This window comes from Formica exsecta, unplaced genomic scaffold, assembly GCF_003651465.1.
Source record: "Formica exsecta isolate Colony F162 unplaced genomic scaffold, ASM365146v1 scaffold156, whole genome shotgun sequence".
In the NCBI taxonomy this organism is placed as follows: Eukaryota; Metazoa; Arthropoda; class Insecta; order Hymenoptera; family Formicidae; genus Formica; species Formica exsecta.
Window position 1 is genome coordinate 183763 of NW_021848882.1, and position 6970 is coordinate 190732.

A 6970-nucleotide genomic window follows, 5' to 3' on the forward strand; every position below is an offset into this window, starting at 1 on the left:
CGCCCAATATGGGTAGAATCGGCAATACACCGCCTCGTTTCGCTGTCGGAAGTATCCGTTTTTTCGTCGGCCTTTTTCTCGTAATCTTTGTCTTCGTCATCGTCTTCATACCCATATCGAGCTTCGTCTTGGCTTTCATCGCTATCCAGACAGCTATGGCTGCGGCTCTCTCACCCAGAGTGGAATCTGTCGCGGCGATACGTCTTCGCGCCCTCTCGGCGAGTATTCTGTCAGCCGCGTGTCTCTCGATGAGATCGGTGCTCCGAGAATACGCAATGACGTGCTCGCGGCACGCCGCGTCCAATGGATTTATACCCCAATCGCCTCTCGCCAATCGTTTTTCCGAATGAGTGTCCGGGCCGCAAAACTGATAGTCGAGGATATGTAACTCGAAAGGAAAGGCGTTTATCGCACGATTTAATAGGCCTCTACCTATTTTCGTTGACATTCGCCGCAATCTTTTATCAACGGTGCTAGGCCGTCGATATCCGTTTGCTGCCACGGTTGATTGTAATGTTCGTAACAGCGACGATATTGTTGAACCTCCAAATCCGCCTTCATATGTTCCGGAAGCTTGTCCCACAGGTAGTGGACGTGATTGCCGCACATTCGCAGCAGAATGACTTTCGACACAAATTGTAACTGTTCGGCGCTCAAATCGCAAATATCGGAAGGTCTCGATAACAGGACGAATATTTTTGCTACTGAGCGATTTGCGGTTCCGCGCACCTATAAATAGGCGTTTGATTCAGCATCCCTCTCAGTCGGCGGCATGAAAATGAGATTCGTGCAAATAAACGTTAGAGATACGCGTGACGAATTGCGACGATAGATTACGATCGATGGGGGGCAACACAGAGATGCGCAGACACGGTACGATGCTACCGACTACTATACGCGCGATTGTTTACGGTCCCTCGAATTGCGGTAAAACAAACGTTCTGATAAGCCTGCTAGAAAGTCCGCACGGTGTACGTTTCGAGAACGTGTACATGTACTCGAAGTCGTTGCAACAGCCGAAATATCGATATCTGGAGTATTTGTTGACATCGATCGACGAAATCGGCTACTTCACGTTCTCCAACAACAGTGACGTCATTCCGGCGAGCGAGGCGCGCCCAAACTCGATCTTCGTGTTCGATGACGTGTGATAAGCAAGATGCTGTGAGAAAATACTTCTCAATGGGCCGGTACTTGAGAGTCGACTGTTTTTATCTCTGTCAGACGTACGCGAGAATACCTAAACATCTGATACACGACAACGCGAACCTGCTGATCCTGTTCAAACAGGATGGTACCAACCTTTCGTTGCCGATACCTCGTCGGGGGTGAAACGTGAGAGAAAGATCGATACTTTGCTTTTCCCGCAATGGCTGCGCTTGATAGGAGCGGGAATATTCGCGAGCGCGAGAAGATTGCGAAGGAAATTGTGAAAACGAGCGAATCGATTCGCAAGAAACATCGCGCTTAGAAGACCGTTAAGATCGAGGAGGATATCGTGTTGGACAGGCACTTTAGACCTCTCATCAGGCCGCTACAAAAGATCGTCGACAACTCTAGCTCGATCGCGGTGAAGAACGAGCCGGGGAGTAACGCCGATGCGGGGATCGAAGCGTTATCCATCCAGAAGCGTGAGGAGGAGGATGCGACACCGAAAAAGAGAAAACGATCCGACGTCTAGTCGGATCGCTCACCGACATCTCATACATCAAAACGATTGGACGCTCCACTGGGTGTACCGCCGATAACCTCTACACCGTCCGCGACGGTGAGAACCGTACCACCTACGATGCCCGAATTACTCGCGAGTGAGGGCGAGGATGTTTTCGAAACCACGGACGACTCGCTCGTGACGTCCGTTCGAAATCAGTTGCAAACGCGGGAGTGTCGAGAAACGTTGCGGAATCAGTTAGGTCAACTGGACCAAAAGTACATCTGGCCCGTCCTGAGCGGCGATCGAGAGAGTGGTATAGACACCGTGTACGGTGTTTATCTCGACAAGGATGGAATGATGTTTGGTAATAAACGTTTTGACATGGACAACGCAGATAACATAATTATCGACGGCGTACGTGTCGTAACTCGAAACCGAATAACGTAATTACGACCTATAAAAGTAAAAAAGGAGCACAGTGCAAATTCAGCACTTCGTAAGCTGTTGCGCGCGCTCCCGCGATTAAATGCAAGATATGCAATTCGTTGCAATATGCAATTAAGACATCGCGACCTAGTACCGAAAAATCACCTACTTTCGGACCATAAAAAGAGAGATAACGAGTACCTTGGAGCCGTATTCCGAAACTAAGTGGTGACGCGTATACTTGAAGAAACTGTGAGATTTTGTAAACGCCGACATTGTTACATCGCCAAAGCATCACCAAACCGAACTCTACGATGCGCTGTACAAATAAATCCTTTTTGCACGGAATCTCTGCCTCGTGTTTCTCGACACTCGGAGTCCCAACTCCTAAGACTAGCCACAACCGCTGACCGTGCAGAAGCAACGAGTAAGCGAAAGAAGAATGCGTATCATCGTTATATTGTAAGTCAAAAAAATTGTACAATAAAATAGCGTGAATGTCGGCACAACCGAAAAGAGTTGCGTTCCACCGACCGCGATTTTTAAGCGTACCAGCGCGACTAACAAATAGATTCGGTTTAGTAACCCCCGTACAAGTAATTGAAAGAGCGGCCCGCGACATTCGCGATAACGTACGGAGAAATTTAGATAACCATTTTTCAGGCGAAAATTCACCCGAATTAGGATCTCGCGAGCTAGAAATAAATCAAGCAGCGGAAAACACACTCCCTCCTAATAATAATAATAACATAATAGAAGTAGACGGACTTGATGAACGTGTTGCCGTTAGGAGAAATTACTCTCCCGTATCATACGATAGTAGCATCTTCGAAGCAAATAACGAAGAAAACATGCAACGTAATCCATTACCGTCAACTGTCCCCCCCGACGACGTTGATAGAGAAATAGAACACTTGCGAGCACAGGCTAGAAATAACGCCGCCGCGGATTATGAAGACGCCGGACGTCCACTCGAAGATCCGAGCAATGCACTGATAATCGAAATCGTGCAAACCGTTCGAGAAATGCGAGAAGAAATAACAGAATTACACGAGCAAATACACGATCTACGCACAAATCGGGAAGATTTAAATAGAACGCGAACGATACCGAATGACACTAATCTTGATGTCACATACGGACGAACACTTAACGATGTTCGAAATCAATCGGCACCTTTAAACGGTAATTTACGATTAAAAGAAGCAAGAGATATGATTCCGGAATTTGACGGAAATTCACAAGCTAAACTTAAAGAATTTTTAAGCGCATGTTCATACGCGATAAAAAATATTAATCCCGCAGATGAAAAAACATTATTAGAAGCAATACTTTGCACGAAGCTAAAGGGAAAAGCTATGGTAGACTTTGAAACGCGAAATATAAACAGTTTCGGACAGTTTAAAAAAGAACTTGAAATCTGCTATTTAAGCAAGAAGAGCATTACTCACTTGCAAATTGAGTTTAACTCCTTAAAACAAAAAGCCGGCGAGAACGCCAGAGCATACGGGTTTCGCGCTGACAATTTGGCCATGGAATTATATGAATCCATGATCGAAGGCCAAGATTACGGCAGCGAACGAAAACGCATTATACTTGAAACTATACAACAGCAAGGTCTGCAAAATTTCCAGATAGGTCTCCACAACGATATCAAATTGGTGGTGCGAGCACAGCATTACTCAACGCTTCAAGAAGCAATCGCAGGAGCCAATGCGGAAGAGAAAGTCAAGGGTCCATTAGATGAAAAATACGGCACTCAATTTATATGAAGAACGATTTCCCAATTGATTATGAAAGAATCCTAGGAGTAGACTTTCTACAAAAACACAAGGTAACGTGCGATTATAATAAGAAGCAGATACAGCTATCAGATACGATATTAAAATTATATCCGTACCGAGCATTAATATTAAAACCGCGCAGCGAGACAATTATTCAAGCTACTACCGACTCAAATAAAGTAGGTATAATACGTGCTGAGGAAACACAGCCTGGAGTTTTTATTGGCTATTGCTTAGTAAAGCCAGAAGAATTTTCCTGCCCAATCAGTGTTATAAACACTACCGAAGAATATATTAAACTACCAACTCCCTGTGTAACAGTCGAAGAAATAAATCTAAAGGAAGAAAAGGAAGAAAACTATAACGAAAGGAGAGACTATAGCGAAGAAGATAAAGCGCAAATATTGTACGAATATCACGACGCACCCTTAGGCGGACACCAAAGAATTGAACCACAAATTAATAGGATTAGAATGAAACATAACTGGTCCGGATTAACTAAATACGTTGAAAATTATATCGCTAAATGCGAATTTTGCCAAAAGAATAAATTAAAGCGGAAATCTAAAGCACCTTTAGTAATAACTGATACAGCTAGCCGACCTTTCGAAAAATGTGCGCTAGATATTGTAGGACCATTAACCGTAACAAATAACGGAAATAAATATGTTCTAACCTTCCAAGATAATCTTACAAAATTCAGTAAGGCAGTTCCTTTACCTAATCAAGAAGCCGCCACCGTAGCAAAAGAATTCGTAGTTAAAATAATATTTGAACACGGAATCCCTGACAAAGTGCTAACGGATCAAGGCACGAACTTTTTAAGCGATATGTTCAATATGTTCAAAAAACTATTAAAAATAGAAAAAATACAGACAACCGCATACCATCCAGAGAGTAATGGTGCGCTAGAACGCTCACATCGTACACATCGTACACTATTACGACATTATATAAATGCCGACCAGACAGACTGGGACGAGTGGATACCTTATGCCATGTTTACGTACAACACTACCCCTCATACGGCAACAGGATTTACTCCTTTCGAACTAGTATACGGACATCAAGCAATCTTACCAACAGCGCTAACAACGCCGCCGAAACCTACGTATACTTACGATAACTACGCCCAGGAATTAAAAGAAAGAATACGGCAACATTTACTCCTTTCGAACTAGTATACGGACATCAAGCAATCTTACCAACAGCGCTAACAACGCCGCCGAAACCTACGTATACTACTGATAACTACGCCCAGGAATTAAAAGAAAGAATACGAGCGACAAACCAAATCGCTAAAGAGCACATAAGAGAGGAAAAAATTAAAGTAAAAGAGCAATACGACAAAAGGGCAAAACAAACCACTTTCAAGGTAGGAGACAAAATATTGCTACATGATGAAACAGTTCGGAGAGGACGTTCAAAGAAACTCGACTCTCTATGGATTGGACCATACATAATTACTGATAAAATTTCTGATGTTAATTATAAAATCAAAGTAGGGAGAAAAATAATATGCACACATGTAAATCGCTTAAAAGCTTTTATAGAACATTAAAAGAAGAAAAAGCGTAACAAACAAACATCTATTTTTCCAGAGCGCTAATGACATGGAAGGCCCAAGATATAGCAGCAAAATCAAACCTAGAAACCAAAAATAAAATAGAACAATTTAAGCAAGAGCCAGGAATATATTTTGAAAAAATCGGCGATCTACATCAAGTAGAATCTAGCTGGAAGTTAGTAATAAACATTGATATGGGAGCCTTAAATAAAAGATTCCATGATTTACAAAACTACATCGATCATGCACTCTTCCTAGGCAACTTACAAAATAAAGCGCAAGAAAACTGCCAAACCTTAAAAGGAATAATCGAAGCAGATAATGAAAAATTGGCGCAACTCCTGAGACGCGTAAACACTATATATAGAACGCCAACAGATAAGCGCAGAGGCCTCATCAATGGAATTGGATCTTTAGCGAAAACTCTTTTTGGAACAATGGATGCCAACGACGAAAAAATCATCAAAGAACAACTAACTCTCTTAGAAAACCAAGAGCAAACGCTTCATCATACAATGAAGAACCAAGTTAAAATATTAAACGCCACAATTGCTCACATTGATAATTTAGAAAAAGTAACACAATATAACGAACAATTACTACTCAATTTCACTTCCAAAATACAAAAACAATTGACAAGTCAGATTCAACGCGAAGAAATACATGAACACTTTTACATAATTAACGCGATCATAACGGACTTAATGAGAGACACTGAGGATATAATACAACATCTAATGGCAATAAAAGACGGAAAAATACATCCTAGAATAATTCCATTAGAACAAGTTATAGATAGCCTCAAGGAAGCTACCTCACAAGTACCACAAGGACTACATTTTCCCTTTGGTATCTTCGAAAACAATTGGCTAACGATTGAAAAATTTATAACGATTAGCGCTTATTATGACACACCCTATATACATACTATCTTACGCTTTCCACTAATCTCTCATCCTAAATACAATATAGTAAAGGCAATACCTCTACCTATATACAGCCAAGGAAATTTATTCACTTTCGTAGAAATAAATCAACCCATTATAGCTATCGACAGCGAAAATCAAAATTATTTAACAACAACACAGAATAATTTAGATAAATGTATCGAAATAAGTAATCATTATATATGCAAACAGAATATACCCATATATCATATTAACGACGATTCACTATGCGAAATCCAAGCGTATTTACAAGTCGCAGCGGACAAAAGATTTTGTAATACGAGATACATTCATTCTAACCATACTATATGGATTGCGCTGACTAACCAACACTCGTGGTTGTACTCTACGCTCACCGAACAATCTATAACTATAAGCTGCGAAAACCAAGAAGAAAATAGAATAAAAATTTCTAGAACAGGGCGAATTACATTAATAAATAACTGCAAATTAGTAACGGCCGATATGATAATAAAAACTTCGGGAGTAATAGATACTACCTATCTCCCAACATATTTGCCGGAATATAATATATCAAACTTAAAATTCGACCTAAGTAACACGTCAATAAAACCTAATGTAGTAAAATTAA